This window comes from Papio anubis, chromosome 3, assembly GCF_008728515.1.
Source record: "Papio anubis isolate 15944 chromosome 3, Panubis1.0, whole genome shotgun sequence".
In the NCBI taxonomy this organism is placed as follows: Eukaryota; Metazoa; Chordata; class Mammalia; order Primates; family Cercopithecidae; genus Papio; species Papio anubis.
In genome coordinates this window covers 21,840,532-21,858,876 of record NC_044978.1, presented here as the reverse complement: position 1 = coordinate 21,858,876, position 18,345 = coordinate 21,840,532, and positions in this window count along the sequence as shown.

Sequence of the window (18,345 nt, the reverse complement as noted above, 5' to 3'; positions counted from 1 at the left end):
TATCTGCAACCACCTTGCCTCCAAATAATAAAGTTACACTTTGAGGTGTACATTCAATGTCCCTCTACATATCTTATGAAAGTTAAGACTTCCATATATCTTTTCCAGGAACACAATTTAACCCTTAACAAAAGTCATCTATCAAACCACTTCCTTCAAGGATGAAAAACTAATTTATGAATTAAGGATTTATACATGTTATTTTATTGGTTCCTAGTAAGGCAAAATGTGAACTAAAAGGAGATGAAGAACATGTACATTCATTAATCTCTTGATAGTTGTAGGGTTTTTGTTGTTGTTGTTGTTACTATGCCAGAATTATGAGACAAGCTGCTAGGAGCCCTTCTTTCTATTTCTAACAGATGGAACTGTACAGCAATTCTCTCTCTTAGAGAAAATAAAATAAAAGCGAAGGTTCAATGGAAAAGCATGTAGACCAAGGTTATTGGTTAAATGTAAAACTTCAATGAAAACAAAAGCACAACAGCACTGAGTCACTCATAGTCCATCACTTATTTAGAGATGAACCATCAAAAAAATTTGTAGGCCACTTCATGCTGACTTTGAGCTGTTGTCCCTCTAGAAGCAGGCTAGATAGTTTTAATGCCTGTGAGATCTGTGAAAACACAATCTGATTTGGTTCATCACTGCTTGGATCTACAACTCAGGCAATAATTGTCACATTAGCCTTTTGTCTTACTTTTCTTTAAGACTTTGTTCTCTCAGTATTAAACTAGGCATTTGAGCAGTTCTATATTAACTATTTTAGACCACCAGAAAATCCTTTAATTACAAAGGTACATTTTTATATACTTATCTTCTTAGATGCTCAAAGCTTGTAGGAACAAATGTAATAATACACACCACAGAGGTAGCATTTAAAAACTACCATAAGCTTGCACAACAAATCAGAAAATAGCCTATTCCTGAGATGTATTACTGAGGAAATCATGTTGTCATTGGTTCTAGTCTAAGGCTTTCAGATAAAATCTTGATGTCTGAAAGGAAAGCAAGCAAGTTGTGGCACTTTATTTTAATACTTTACTCGACATAATAGAAGATAAGGATGATAACAGGTAGAAGACTATTTTCTCCAAATAGGACTGTTAGCCAAAGCAGGCATTAGCCTGCTAAAGTCACACCTACTGACTGTCTTCAGTGAATGACGTTGGTGTCCTAAAATAAACAACTTGAAGTTCAATGTGATTTTTGAAATAATTTAACTCCTCAAAATAACATTAAGAATTTGGGACATTATGGACCCTTGGAGGAATCTGATGAAAACTGAACACTCTTCACCAAAAATGGTGCCTGTCACAGTCTTATAAAAGTTTGCATAACATTTCAGGGTCTAAATAGCTGCCTGTTTTATACTCCTTCTTTTAGGTGATGTTTCTATATTATTAGAAGGCACACTGTGGAACAAAACATGATCACAAGAAGTAGTATCATTTTGAGGAATTTGACATAGCACATAACTGTTTCCACTGGAAACCATGTTGAGGAATCTGGGATCCTTCAAAGTTAAATTTATCTGTGATAACCTTGCTATGCTTTTGAAAATTACCCTAAGGACCAGGTATAACACTTAGTGACTTAGTATTCATGTCTTATTTAGGTAAGCCTTTAAAAGCGAGTATTGAGTGGAATAACTTTTCTTTTTTTAACCAGCCTGAAATTGCCTTATCTGTAAAAAAATAATTTCAGTTGATGTAGTAAACAATTATTTTACTGCAAATATTTGTCCTGGATTTCCTGTTTTTCTTAGTTGCTCACTATATAGCATAAAAGCAGAGGTTCAAAAGAAAAGCATGAGGACCAAAGTTACTGGTTGAATGTATAAGGCTTCAATTAATACAATAGCAGTGAGTCATTCATAGTTCGTCACATATTTAAAGGTGAACCATCAGAAAAATGTGTAGATCACTTCATGCTGACTTTGAGCTGTGGTTCCTCTAGAAGCAGGATAGATTTAATACCTCTGAGATCTGTGAAAACACCATCTAATTTGTTCCCCATTGAACAAATTTGGTTTGGTTCATCACTGCTTGGATCTACAGCTCTGGCAAAGATTGTCACATTAGCCTTTTCTCTTACTACAGTGAACACAACATATGTCCATTTTGCCACGTTTTAGAGACAGATTAGACTATTTGGTAAACATATGACAGGATTCAAAGTGGAATGTGTATCTTTCTATTTAAGCTAAAAAATATGTATGCAATAAACTAGGTCGTACAAACCATGTAGGATTCTGCTAAGCATTCATTGCTTGAAATGTGAGAAAACCCAAGTACTCTTAAGAGAGAAAGGAAGTAAGGTAGGAAAGATGGAAGGAAGGAAGGAAGGAAGGAAGGAAGGAAGGAAGGAAGGAAGGAAGAGAGGGAAGGAGGGAGGAAGGAAGGAGAGAAAACCTTACTAAAGTGTTAGAAATTAATTGACTGCACAGTTTGCTATGAATTCTGAAAAATACTGTTTTTCCAGGTAGTATTTATATTCTATGCAAGGAGTGTGAAGCAGTCTTAATTCTTTGAAAATGCATGCTATCTCTTGCCTCTGGATTGTTACCATATTTGTCTCAATTTTTCTTGTTCTCTTTGCCCTGGACACTTTCTCATGATCATCAGATTCAAGGTTTGATGCACCTTCACTAGGTTTTCACTGCACTTATCCAACTCACAAGCCCTAAGACAGGCTCTGTCTCGCTTGTTCCCATTGTTCTCACGTATGACACATGTAACCAATGCTTGAAAAGAAGCATATTGAATAAATGAATGCATAAATAAATGAAGGAATGAATGTCTTAATATACAGAGTGACCCATTTCTCTTCTCTGTAATCATGTGACACTGTAGTGAAATCCTAGTTGTTTTCAGTGGGTTTCAATTTTTATTTCTATTTCCACTAAATTATCTTCCTCACTTCTGTGGTTTTCTCATCTTGATTTTCACTCTCAAATTTAGAAGGTTTTTAAATGTATGCATGAATTTATATTTCAAATATCATTTCAAAAGGCAAAACTAATCAAATTATTGTCATACCTAAAACTTTATAGAGCCCACTTTAGTCATTTGCTTATAATTCTAAAGCATGATGATGTGTATGTCTCTACAGGTTTGAAAATCATTCCAGATCCAAGATATTCTTGTACTTGTTCAATAATCATGTATTAAGTGCCAAGTATGTGCCAATAACTATGCTCGATGCTGAAATAAATAATTGTAACAGAGTTCTCATAATCTAGTGGGAGAAAACAAGAATATCAATAAATAAATTTAGCAATTTTTATTTATATGTACAGTTTTTTAATTTTATAACATTTTCATATGTGTTTTGTTTAAAAAGGACCATAACAATAGCTATGAAATAACAATGTGATTAATGTAATGTAAAAAATACTCAGAATACTATGGAAGCACAAAAAGGATATAGATCACTTCATTAGCTTATCTGGAAGCTGTAATTCTCCCAAGCTCACAATTCAATATTTTCTTCATGTGGAAGTGCAAAGTAATACACCAAAATGTTGCATTCTTATCTGCTTCATCCATGATTATGTCCTTGTGTAATCAATATATATTAGGTACTTGGAGGGCAGTGTTTATTTATACAAGACAATTGGGTAGTAACTTTAGGGCCCTGTTACAATGGGGCCTCTACTTAAATCTATGCTATAAAGGTAGCCAGTCCTAAAATATCTAATACATCATGCCATGAGTGTGCAAAAATGCACAGAAGGAACTGAATTTTCAGAACAGCAGTTTTTCAGCCCAGAAACCATTTCTCCTTTAATCAAGAAAATTAACATTGTTGTTTACACCCCTATATCACTCTTTGGTTATTCTTCTACTTTTAAAAAATATAGTATCAACCCCAGCTTCCCATTATTTTATATAAATCGTCAATTTTACATTACTCTTGAATGGTGCATTTCGCTATCACTCCTTACTTTTGTTGTTCTGACTACTGTATCCCTGTTCATCATTGCTCTCCAGTTGATCTCTGGGAGGAAATGGCATTCTGTTGGCCTATTAATACTGGGCTTTGTTCCTTCTCACATGGCTGATCTTTTCCTACCTCTATTTCTCTATGTTTTAATAGCATTTATAACCAACAGAATTAGGTTCCTAGCTTAAATTGGATATTATGAAGCACAAGGTAGTACATGAGTAATGAACATTTCTCCTGAGGAAATTAGAGAGCATCCACAACCACCTTGTGGGCCATCATTAAATCAAAGGAAGGGGCCCTCTGTGAAATGAGCACCGGCTGTGCATTGACAGTCTATGATCCCCTTAACCTGTCAGCTTTCATTACTCTACCGAAGATGAAAAATTACTTTGAATGGCAAGATGAGTGTGAGGATATTGTGTTTGTGGATGCACGCATTCCAGAAATTGAAACTGACATTTTCCTCTGCACAGCGCTGAACAGAGAGCAGCATTGTTCACCTCCGGTCCATCCAAAGTTCAAACGAACCATGACTTATGAGATATTTTATTTCCAGGACACCACCACATAAATATATAAGGCATGCTGTATTGATAAAGCCAAGGTCTACCTTATGCAGTGTCTACCTCATACTGTGGCACAAGGAGATTGTTATGGGATTAGGCTAGGTGAATCTCTCTTCCAAAAAAGTCAGAAATGTATCGTTAAATAAATGTATCTTTATTTAACAATTTCTCAGAGTCTGAGGAGATAATGCTAAAAAATTTTGGAACTACCTATTTGTTGGTGTATACCTTATCTAAAGTTTTACTGGATTCATGAGTTTTTCTTGATTTAATTTGTATACCTTTTTCAATTTACATTAAAAATTACCTCTGTCAAGCTTTCAGGGATTCTCAAGTATTCCAGTTTTTGATTTTAAAAATGAAGGTACGATCTATTTCTTTTATAGTATTATACAGATTAATCATATGGCTTTCTAGCCATTTAAATTTTCCAGTAATTTTAACTTTTAATAAGAATTCAGAGAATTTTAAAAATATTTTCATTTAGCTTAAGTGTTTATCTCTGGTTTACTGGAGCCTCCATAAGTCTTGCTTATGTTAAAGCAAAGAGGACTCTAATGCACACTGTAGATGATGCACCATGGATTTGTTACATGAGAGCTTACTTTTGTCTTTAGGGCACGTTTGTTCAACCCATAGCTCACGGTCCACATGTGGCCCAGGACAGCATTGAACAGGGCCCAACACAAATTTATAAAGTTTCTTAAAAGATCATGAGGGTTTTTTTTTTGTTTGTTTTTTAACTCATCAGCTATTGATAGTGTTCATGTATTTTATGTGTGGCCCAAGACAATTCTTCTTCTTCCCATGTGACCCAGAGAAGCCAAAAGATTGGATACCCATGCTTTAGACTACAGATGTTACTATCTTTTAGGAAACTAGTTATTTACATATCTCTTTCTCATATCACGATATAACATTGTAGTTCATTATCTTATAATTTGGGTTAGTAATATGAGATATATTTCTTTTTATTTAATATTTCTTTCTCAGAAGACCTTAGCATTTCAACTTAAAACAGGCATTATAATAATTGTGTTTTGGCATTCAGAGGATTGTTAACTTTTCAGATGATTTGTTGTCTGATATTTCAGTAATTCAGTGTGCAATGTGTTCAATGAATTCTGGAAGTATGGATACATTCTATTCATATGTTCATTTAGCAAGATCTCAATAGCAGGTGCTATGGGCAAAGATAAAACTCACCATAATGTTGCCCTTAAAAGTTTACAGAGACAGGGTGCAGTGACTCACACCTGTAATCCCAGCACTTTGGGAGGCCCAGGTGGGCAGATCACGAGGTTAGGAGATCGAGACCATCCTGGCCAACATGGTGAAACTCCATCTCTACTAAAAATACACAAATCAGCTGGGCATGGTGGGGCGAGCCTGTAGTCCTCACTACTTGGGAGACTGAGGCAGGAGAACTGCTTGAAACCGGAAGGTGGAGCTTGCAGTGAGCCGAAGAGATCATGCCACTGCCCTCCAGCCTGGCCGACAGAGCGAGACTCCATCTCAATAAAAAATAAATAAATAAATAATTAGCTACTGTTTTGCTGGGGAGTGTTTGGTAAAGTTTTCATAGGAAAGAGGCCCCAAACTAAGGCATTTTCTTAAGACACAAACACAATGACACAGCAATAAAACATAATAATTTCCAGGACTGTGTTATACTTACATATAAAAATGCATCACTGATGCTTCATGTGTGTCTAACTATACTAGACCAACTATTAGAGCATCCACATTAACAGACAATTACTGGCAGTAATGGATGGGATATCCAAAGGAACACTGATCCGTCAAAGATTCATTAGTCTATGAAAGTGTGTAAATTTACCACAGGTATTCAATATCTGCTAGAGATCTTCTCTGCTAATGATGTTGAGCTTTACTGTGAAGTCAATGAGAAGAGTCTAGAACCCTCCACATAATTTCCATCATATAAAGTTTTGATCCAGAAGACACAATATAATTTTAAAAGTTTATGTAAACAGGTTTGCATGTTAAGTCTTACTATAGAGAGAAAGTAAGCTCCCCCCAAATTTTTCAATACTTTATTTTTGATATTAGTCAAACCACATAACTTTGGAAATGTCTTTTGTATTTTAACAACTACAGTGAAGGTTGACAAATATAATAAATATTATGAAATATTCCTCTTCTACACTTTCTATTGTAAAGGGTAAATTTAAGATCTTATTAACTAGGGATATTCTGAATGACACAGTGGCTGACGGAGAGGGTAGAAAGAATACATTGCTACAAAGGAAAATCACAGACAAAATTTCTTGTATCTGCTTGATACAGTTTGGGTGTTTGTCCCGTTCAAATCTCATGCTGAAGTTTGATTCTCAGTGTTGGAGGTGGGGCCTGTGGGAGGTGTTTGGATCATGAAGGCAGATCCCTCATGAATATCTTAGTGCCATCCCTTTGGTGATGAATGAGTTCACTTGAGATCTTGTTTAAAAGTGAGTGGCACCTCCCTGCTGGCTCCCTTCCTTTGGCTCTCACTGTGTGATGTGCCTGCTCCCACTTCACCTTCCACCATAACTGTGAGCTTCCTGAGGCCTTCCCAGAAGCTGAACAAATGTAAGCACCATGGTTCCTATACAGCCTGCAGGAACATGAGCTAATTAAACATCTTTTCTTTATAAATTGCCCACCCTCAGGTATTTATTTATGGCAAAACAAAAACAGCCTAACAAACTGGTTGAACAAAACTTGAGTGTTTTGAGAAATTTCACCTTTAATTTGTTATATTACTGTTCTTCTGAAATTTGATGAAAATAATTTTAACAAAAATATAATCATTAGAAAATATTATGTCTTAAATATCAGATGGTCTCAAGTGGACTCACTAAAGATGAATGGGGTACTTGTTAGTCTGAACCTAAAACAACAGTAAGGCTATTTCTTAAATATTTTGCCATGCTTTCAACCTTCCGAATTTTTGCTTAGAGTCTAAGTCTTAGACTCTTATGCTCTAACTCACCTCTGTGCATTCATACTTGCCTCATCCCCAGTGCAACTTCTGCCCTTGTGCTTAAAGTAATCATGTCCTTGCCATTTCAGAAATCCTTCAGTGGCTCACGACCAAGAGCTGAATGATCTTCCTGAGCTCCTTAGCATGATACGTCAGTGTCCTGGATTTCTTTTCAATTTTGTCTCCCACCTAGACCTCTTACTTAGGCAATCTGGACCATAATGACAGCATTTTCCCAATACTACACATTCTTTCATACTTTCGAAATTCTGAACATTCTTTGCCCTCTGCCTAGAGTGCCCTTCATCCACATTGTAATTCTGGTAATTTAATCTTCAATATTAAAATTGAGCTCCAGTTCCTTTCCTCTAGGAAGCCTTTTCTGTCTTGTCTCAGCAAGGGCAAATGTCTTCTCCTCTGTACTCTTTAAGTAAATCATTTAATCTTTATTTTGGTGTTTACAGAACTCTGTGGTTCTTTAGTTTATATGCTCTTTTTGTGCAGGACTGTGGGCTCTGTGGGCCCTTCAGCTGTAGAACTGTGAGCTATTCATATTCTCATTTTTAATGAGTCGCATAATGTCTGGTACCCAGAAGATATTTGAATTTATATTTGAGGAATGAATAAGTCATTAGTAAGCATTTGATATTGAACTGTGGCATCGTTGTTTCTTTTTATTCCGACACTCTCCTTTTCCTCTTCATTGATGGTTCCTGTGTGAGTGTGTGGCCCTCCCCCACTGCCCTGCCTTCAGTTACCTTAGTGGTCATTGCTCAGGAAGAAGGCTCAAATTCTTCCACTGAATTTTAGAATGCAATCACGTAAAAGGGTAAGAAATTCAATCAAACTGCTACACAGTTTGTCAGGAAAAGAAATTAACAACCATGGCACATTTTCCTGAGTTTTATTTATGTTCTGGAAAATGGTTTCCTCCTGACCTAACCATGACTGAAAAGAAACATTGTTTCTTAAAATGTCACCAATAAATTTAACAGAGTGATATTAAGTATTTTATAGGAGAAACCCTAGCCAATACAATCAAAAGTTCATCTGGTGTGAGTTATATATTTTTTCTGAACTTAATTCTCTCTAAAAATATAAAAACTGATTATTTGGGAACAGCCAATATGTTTGCCATATAAAGAATCTTAAGTCCAAGCTGTGTCACTTCCATTAAGGATTGAAGAACAGGAAAGAAGACAGTTTCAGTCTCCCAAGCCCTTTCACTAAGATCATTTCTACAGAGTTGAACTGAAAGTACTTTCTACTGAGATCCAAGATGGATCTATTATTGGAATATTAATGTCATATGGATTGTCTCAGTTTTGGCATCATTATAAGCTTTCTTTATATCACAATTCAGTTGATTTATGTCCTAACCATCCTGTGGCAGGGCCATTATTAAGTGGATGCAGGGATGTGATACAGTTCAGTTCAAGTTAACCTTGCTTCACAGTAGTGACATGAGTTAATTTAATTCCTGTCACCAGACTCCGCAAGGGGTATATTGCACATTATCTCTCGTTATTGCAGCTGCAAGTCATTATCTCCAAATCGCCCTTCGTAAAACCTATATGTGACCCTTCTTACATGTGTCCCATACAAGTAGAGAAAGGATGCATAATCATATACCATATAAATGAACCTCATTGGAAGTTCATTACAAATATGTAAAATGTTTAGATGTTTATTTCCAGTAAAATGATGTCAGTTCCATAAACTGTCCCAAGCTCTCTGAAATACCTGAACAAAAACCTATGGAAACATTAACAGTAATCTCAATTGCAATAAGGACAAAGGAGGAAAGTGAAACTTTGCCAAAATAGGCAAAATTCCTATAAACATGATTCCCATCATATATCTGAATAATGAGATTAGATTGCCATTCATAGTACAAATGTAATTTTAGTTTCCCAGAAATAAAAAGGAAGGCTTCTTTTTTCATTCATACTCTCCTTTATGTTGAAGAGATGCCAAATCTCTACCAAAAAGAAAATGAAGCAGTCTTCCTCCCACTGTGTTGATGTTTCTCTTTTTTAGGAACATATGTATGTGTCTAGTGTGTGTATATGTGTGTGTGTGTGTGTGTGTGTGTGTGTGTGTGTTGAGAGAGAGAGAGAGAGAGATTTCCTAATATAAAGCAATAAAATTTCCCATGGGCCATGTTAGGACATAAACAAACACAGACATGTACTTGGGCAAGGCAGGAGTGCTTAAGATCAATTTTCTTTCTTCCCCCATTCTTCTTGGATCTGCACGTCACATCCTTGAGGTTATTTATACAAAAATCTTCACTATTAATCCTCAGCCTAAACCATTTATTTAGTATGTGGTATGCATTTTACCTTACTGTCCACTGTTTTTTTTCTAGACCGGTTTTCAGAGTGCTAAGGTTTCTAATTTTTTTTTCTTCTTTGACACAATTTTTATTGAGTAGGAAATGTCATGTATTAATCATTTTAAAATATTCAAATAAATGTGTGAGTAAATCGAGTGATCAACCTCTACTCAGTCCACAGCTCCTCGTTATTCCAGTTGGCTTTATCTTGCCACTTTTCCCCAGCACTAGAGTAGTTCTACCTTGGACCTGCTCATGTCTCTCTCTCTCTGTCTCTCTCTCTCTCGGTCTCTCTCTCTCTCTCTCTCTCTCGGCAGGACTCTTTCCTTCTGAAAATAAATTTGGTTAGAGGCTTATGAGATCTGCTCCTGAAAGACTGATTTTCTTGACTCTGCTGATATTTTCCTATAGCGTTATCCAATTTTTGTATTTAATCTTTCTTCCTGGATCTGGCTTTGTAAGCACTTACACATAATTTGAACTTTTTGAGTTTTCTCCATGTCTGAGTTTCCTGAAAACCAACTTGTAGAGTTTTTAATGTCTTCTTGTTATTATTACTAGTCTTTTTGCTATTTCCAAAAAAAACACACAAATAATTCAGAAATACAATGTTTCTATATCTCTAAAGGAACCAGAAATCCTTGATTTTTTTTTTTTTTTTTTTTTAAGAACGCAGAACAGCACCACCTTAGACCTGGGCAGGTTAGACCTTTACTCTGAATCCTGTCGCTCAGGGTCTGCCATCTTTCCACTTTAGAGTGATTTCTTGCAGGCAGGTCCTGCGCCAGTGCCTGGAACATATTGGGACCTGGCTAGGTCTGTGTTACTCTTTCTCCTATTTCACGTGTGCCCCGACCCCCTATCCTATATGTGAGATTGACCAGATGCCTCCAAAGAGCTGTAGAACTTGCACCTGAATTATCTAGTGAGGTAACACTTTTGCAAGATTGCTGAGGTTGGGTCTTCAGATTAATGCTGACATGCTCCTTGAAGTGAGTGTGGGCTGAGTTCAGGATCCTAGACAACAGAAGCTACACCACTGGTGCTTGGACATGAGCTACATATGTGTTCTAACATGATACCACCTATGGTCTTTATCCTCCAAAGGTGGTAGAGGTGGTGGCAGTGTAACCAGCAAAAGGGTCTGCATGCTGGCCTCTTATAAAAAGAAACCGAGATGATAAGAGTGAGGTCTGATTAAAAAGAGAATGAAATTTTATTATCTATGACAACAGAGGGAGGAGTGGGTGCAATTCTTATCAAAAATTTCCACTCTCCAATTTGTGGAGGAAACACTAGATTTTCAAAAGAGAGGGTTTGAAATTCAGACGAGGCAGGGGGGCTAGGATGTGTCAGGTGATGTGGCCCACTCCGATGGCTTGTCTTCAATTATTGTTTCATTTAGTGATGGGACTAGCACCGTTGCAGCTGGAGGTGTCTGGTCTATACCAGGAGCCAACCCCTGAAGCTTCTAAGAAAATATACGATCAGAGAAGTGAGCATGGTGTGTCCTTAACAAGCATGTAGGTAAATAGCTGTGTATAGAATGGGGGAAAAAAAAAAAAGGGAGTGAAAGCTCATAGTACATTTTGAGGCTGCATTTCAAGATGAAAGAAAACACATATGCAGTTTTGCTCGAAGTTATGTCTTGAGATTGGGGAGAAAGAAGGAACAAAAACAAAGTTTTAAAATACAGTTTGAAGTCAAGCTGCTTCATTACAGCAGGTGTTCTCTATCTGCCCCCACTTCTGGCACTCAGGGTTACTCAACCCCCTGCCCCCAGTGGGCTCTCTGCCACATGTTAAGCAGTCCTCAGGGATGGCCACATCTATCTTTTTCAAGAGTCTTGAGACCATTGTTTCATAATGCCAGCAGGCCCTTCCTATCAGTATTCTCTTTTGCATTCAATCAATATGGTGATGTCAAGCTTTCCCAGCTCAGTGTAAATTTGTAGCAAACAGCAGACTGACCTCTTACAGGCTTGTGGGAATGTTGCCCTCTCCACCAGCACAGCGTTTGTCATTCCTTCCCTGCTGACAGTTCGTAGAAGTCAGGTGTGCAGGCAACATCAAAGGAAATCATATTCTACCATGCATTCATTCTGGCTTAAAGACGTCACAGGATAGCTTAGTTGGAAAATGTGTTATTCTACATTTATACTACACAATTCTGACTGGTAAATTTAACAAGAAAATAAGCAACTGTTCAAAGTTTTCTCCAAACAGTGAATAACACTTGGGTTGATGATCATCATCAATGAAGCAAATAACAACCTTTGAGAAAGTCATTCAAAGCCAGTATTCACTTTTGGCATGATTGATGATACAGTCTTGCAATTAATTGCAGAACCAGAATTAAATATATGATATTGAAGAACTGAAGAGAAGATCTATTTTGTTTTAATACATTTTAGAACCATGGCATTATGAGTAATAACAGCATTGCTATCTTTTTCTCATAGTGGAACATATTAAATTAGCTGGGAAGGGCACATTTTAAATAAAGAATACAAAGAGACGGTTTCTGAACCTGAAAAGGAAGGGTTGACTTTTCGGCTTACAAATCTACATCACATGCACTGATTAGAAAATAAACAAATTTTTAAGTTCCTCTTCAGTACACATTACTCTAAATATTCATCATCAAGTCACTATACATTCATAGTAACCCACAAATTTTATAATGCACATTTAATCAATTTTTATGTAGAGAGGGAAAGCAGAAAAGCTTTTGTCAAAGGACCTGCATACCCTAAAGATGACCTTGAGGCAGCATGCTGAATGTCTATCTTTTCATTTCTGTTCTCATTCCTCACCATATCTCAATATTCAAATTAGTTTTACTTAAATTCATGAAAAATAGATGGGCAACAATTGATGTCTGTGTATAAGGATGTGATTGGAGAGTGAGGTAGTTGGTATGGGAAGTGTCACCTGTATCTGATCATACTGAGTCTGGAAATACTATCTGTCTTTTAGAAAGTTGATTAAAGTACCTTAGGAAGTTAATATAGGTGACCTCATAAAAGAAGGTTAGTTTTAGGGAATGATGTGTGTCCTTTTGAAGAGGTGAAAAAGATTCTGAAGATAGAATCCAATATAAGGGCAGACCTCGCAAAACATGTAGGCTGAAATAATCAATTATGTCATTTCAATTAATTAGTGTATTGAATTCTTTCCTAAGGATAATATTTTATGGGTTAAAGGATTTGAGTAAAAAATTTACGGTATAAAAATATTTTCAAAGGAGTATTTTGAATAATTTCCAATTTAAAAAAACAACAAAATCAACCTAAGTGTGAATTTGGTTATTAACCATGTACAAATCCAATTTATTCTTAAACAGAAAAAATCTAATGTTACTTATAAATTTAATCTACCAATAACTTGAACATAAATCTAGAATTTAATTGGAGAGGATATATTGAAAGCAAAATCAATGTGTAATACATTTCTTATTTAATATGTGAATGTTTAAAATAAACTATTATATTCTAACTTTGATAATTTAGCAAGTACAGGTTAATATTGTTAAGCTTCATCCTTATGAATCATAAACAAAATAAAAATAAAGAAAATGATATAATGAATTGCAATGAAATCATGCTAGCTGAGTAGAAAATTCAATGTGCAGATTATTTGATTTTACTGAGTATATTGATATATAAAAAAACGCATACAGGGTATACGTTTAAATATTACCAACTATTTTTATTGGATAGTAAAAAATATATAATTTATTTTATTTTGGATTTTGGATTGCAAAATCTTCTTAAATAAGCTTTATAATTTATAATCATAATTAGCATATATGTTATTTTTAAAATTTAGATCTATCATCATAATTTAAAGATGAGTTTACTGTAAAGAGGTTTCTCCCATAGTAGAGAGTTTCAAGGCCTACTTTTTGGACCAAACTAACAGTCATAAATATTTCACTGATATGGAAACTGGAAGTGAAAGACATCAGCTTCTAAGAACATTTACAAAACCAAAATCCAAAGTTCTTTGACTTAGGATGTTAACCATTGTTTGAAATTGTTGCACATATATATACACCATATATATATTGAAATTGTTGCGCATATATATATATCATTATATGTTCATATTGAAGACAATTGCCTTTTCACGGTTTAAATTATTTTAGCCAGCATTTTAATTAATGACTGCTGCACATGCCTTCTCTTTCGCAATATGTGTTTCGTAACATCATTATGATTGTGGTGTAAAAATAGAGCCTATTAACTCTGACAGAACTTATGGAGTTTTTCCTATAAAGGACGCTTGTAAATCATGCAAGCGACTAGATCTACCAGTAGATATAACAAAATAGGCATTGTAATCAATATTTTGACTTGATGATTAGCAAGCAAATACTGGAGACCGAAGCCATATTTAAGCAAATTATAGCATTCGATTAAAATTAAAAAATATGTTTAACATAACTTATAATGGCTTTTATTGAGTAGTCTGTTTCATGTGCAATTCTGGGCTCTTTTTTGGTCATTACATTTAACCCTTGAAAATGCGGTGCGTATTGTAATCTCTGTTTGATAGATAAGGAAACTAAAGTTCAATGTGGTCACAAAAATTGAACAAATCACATAGATAACAAATGTCAGACCTGGGAACTTATCTAGCTCTAAAATGTATTATCTTGGCCATCGTTATAACCATTATAAAACTCACTGATTTTTTTTAAAAAAGCAAAGACTAGAGAAGGCAGTATCACGTCGCAGGACACACACACATTTAGAGTTCCTTTTTGCAGGAGAAATTTATAAAATAGAGAATATAACAAGAATAATTTTCAGGGATAAATTGTGTTCTTAAAAAATGAATGAAGACATGGTTTATTCAAAAATCCAGAAGTACAGTGGAGAACATAAAACCCGTTACTGTTGCTATAATTCAAATATTTGGAATGCGTTCGGAAAGAAAGTTACCATTACAATATATAAAGCTATTCAAATATTTAATGAGCACTGTTGTTCAAGATATTCTGTTAGGCAGTTTCTCTCTCTCTCTCTCTCTCTCTCTCTTTCTCTGTGTGTGTGTGTGTGTGTGTGTGTGTGCGTGTGTGTTGAAGGACGTAGAGGGCAGAATGGTGTCCTCACGATTTTGATTAGACAGCAGAACTTTCAGAAATATTTCAAAGATAAAATTTATGGACCCCCCTCAAGGATGTTGTTAGATTATAACCCTATTTTGTTGGAGGCCAATATTCACAAGCATAAGTCATCTTAATGAGCTATAGATTATTGATCTTAAGCATATTAGTTACTTAAATTTCTGAATGAATTTCTGAAACCGTAGCTTCATACTGAATGCCCTAATTTTTAAGGAGGTCCTCTAAAAATGCTTTTAAGGCAATAAAACATTTCCTGCCACTATGAAGGTATCTGAAGTTTTAAGAACTTCAGAATCTCAACTCAAATATTACCAAGGAAACTGAAGGACTTTTACGTCAAACATCAGCATTCTCCTTCTACCCCCTTGTTTTACTTGAGCCTCATTTCTTTCCTGAAATCTGTTTCTCAGCCAACACTTTCCTGACTGTAATCTCCCATCCCCTTGAACCCAGTAACAGAAGCAAAGCATCCTCATTCACCAATGTCCTTCTCAGAATATTCAACATTCATGGAAACAAAATTAAAATCAAAAGACCATGAGGAAACTTCTGTTATTTTAAGCTAAACCAATCAGTCATACAACAATATGACCAGCTGCTTGTTAGCATCTACCATCTGGCAATTATTCCCTATCATTTTCATTCACAGATTTTCCTTCCACCTTAAATCTTGCCATAATTGGAGGTATTTTTTGCAGGTATGATGTATTCAATCTTTTACCCTCTCCATTCTGTGACTGCTAAAACTCCAATAATATTCACTTCTGTTACACTCAAACCAAGAACTTTCATATTCATGGAAGTTATCTGATCTAATCTAAACAAATAAAAATAGCAAAAGAACACCCTTGCTTTATTTTTGTTAAATTATCCAGCAGCCCCTCTCTCGTTTTTTCCAGGTAAATGTCTTTAAACAATGGTACTATTGTGACTAAGTCTTCTCTTTTGACTCATTTCCCCAACTATGCACTCTGGTTTCTGCCACTCATGCCACTGAATTTGTCTCACCAAGGTCATTGGTGGCATAAAACATTAAATGCAAACTCTGAGTTATCTTTCCTGATAGCCACCAAACTTATTACATACCACACTGATATGGTTTGGCTGAGTTGCCACCCAAATCTCATCTTGAATTCCAATGTTTTGTGGGAGGAACCCAGTGGGAGGTAATTAAATCATGGGAGCCAGTCTGTCCCATGCTGTTCTTGTGATCATGAATAAGTCTCACGAGATTTGATTGTTTTTTTCTTTGTTTGTTTGCTTGTTTGTTTGTTTGTTTTTGGAGATGGTATCTTGCTCTGTCACCCAGGCTGGAGTGCAGTAAAGCAATCACAGCTCAATGCAACCTCTGCCTCCCAGATTTAAATGATTCTCCTGCCTCAACTTCCAAGTAGCTGGGATTACAGGCACCTGGCATCACAGTCAGCTAATTTTTGTATTTTTAGTAGAGATGAGTTGTCACTATGTTGGTCAGTCTGATCTTGAACTCCTGACCTTGGGTGATCTGCTCACCTCAGCCTCCCAAAGTGCTAGGATTACAGGTGTGGGCCACCAGGCCTGGCTGAGACCTGATGGTTTTTAAAAGAGTAGTTCCCCTGTACAAGCTCTCTCTCTTTGCCTTTTGCTATCCATGTAAGATGTGACTTGCTCCTCCTTGCCTTCCACCATGATTATGAGGCCTCTCCAGCCATGTGGAAATATAAGTTCATTAAATCTCTTTCTTTTGTAAATTGCCTAGTCTTGGATATGTCTTTATCAGCAGTGTAAAATGGACTAATATAATAAATTGGTACTAGGATTAGGGTGCTGATGAAAAGATACCTGAACATGTGGAAGCCATTTTGGAACTGGGTTACAGGCAAAAGTGGGAACAGTTTGGAGGGTTCAGAAGAAGGCAGGAAACTGTGGAAAAGTTTGTAACTTCCTAGAGACTTGTGGAATGGCTTGTGCCAAAATACTGATAATGATATGGACAATGAAATACAGGCTGAAGTGGTCTCAGATGAAAATGACGAACTGGACCAAAGGTGACTCTGGCTATGTTTTAGCAATGAGACTGTCAGCATTTTGCCCTTGCCCTGGAAATTTGTGAAACTTTGAACTTGAGAGAGATGATTGAGGATATCTGGAGGAAGAAATTTCTAAGCAGCAAAGCTTTACGGTAGAAAATCCCATTTCTGAGGAGAAATTCAAGCCTGCTATGGATATTTGCATAAGTAATGAGGAGTTGAATGTTTACCACCAAGACAATGGGAAAATGTCTCCAGGGCATGTCAGAGACCTATGTGGCAGGCCGTCCTATCACAGACCCAGAGGCCTAGGAGGAAAAACTGGTTTTGTCGGCTGGGGCCAGGGTCCCTCTGCTATGTACAGTCTAGGGGCTTGGTGCCCTGCATCCCAGCCTCTCCAGCCATCACTAAAGGGGGCCAAAGTACAGTTACGTCCATAGCTTCAGAGGGTGCAAGCCCCAAGTCTTGGCAGCTTCCACGTGGTGTTGAGCCTGCAAGTACACATAAATCAAGGATTGAGGTTTGGGAACCTCCACATAGGTGTCAGAGGATGTATGACAATGCCTGGATGTCCAAGCAGAAGTTTGCTGCAGGGGCAAGAACTCATGAAGAACCTCTGCTAGGACAGTGCATAAGGGAAATGTTGGGTGGGAGTCCCCACATAGAGTCCCTACTGGGACATAGCCCTAGTGGAGTTGTGAGAAGAGGCCCACCATCCTCCAGCCCCCAGAATGGTAGGTCCACCCACAGCTAGTACCGTGTGCCTGGAAAAGCTGCAGACACTCAACACCAGCAGCCAGGAAGGAGGCTGCACTCCTGCAAAGCCACAGAGGTGGAGCTTCCCAAGACCACGGGAACCACCTCTTGCATCAGCATGACCCAGATGCAAAACACAGAGTCAAAGGAGATGATTTTGGAGTTTTAAGATTTGAATGCCCCATTGGTTTTTGGACTTGCATGGGACCTGGAGCCCCTTTATTATGGCTAATTTCTCCCATTTAGAATGGTTGTATTTACCCAATGCCTATACCCCATTGTATCTAGGAAGTAACTAATTTGCTTTGGATTTTACAGGCTCATAGTCAGAAGGGACTTGCCTTGTCTCAGATGAGACATTGGACTGTAGACTTTTGAATTAATGCTGAAATGAGTTAAGAATTTGGGGGACTGTTGGGAAGGCATAATTGGTTTTGAAATGTGAGGACATGACATTTAGGAGGGGCCAGGGGCAGAATGATATAGTTTGGCTGTGTCCCCACCCAAACTTCATCTTCAATTCCCACATGTAGTGAGAAGGACTCAGTGGGAGGTAACTGAATCATGGGGGCAGGTCTTTCCTGTGCTGTTCTTTTGATAGTAAAT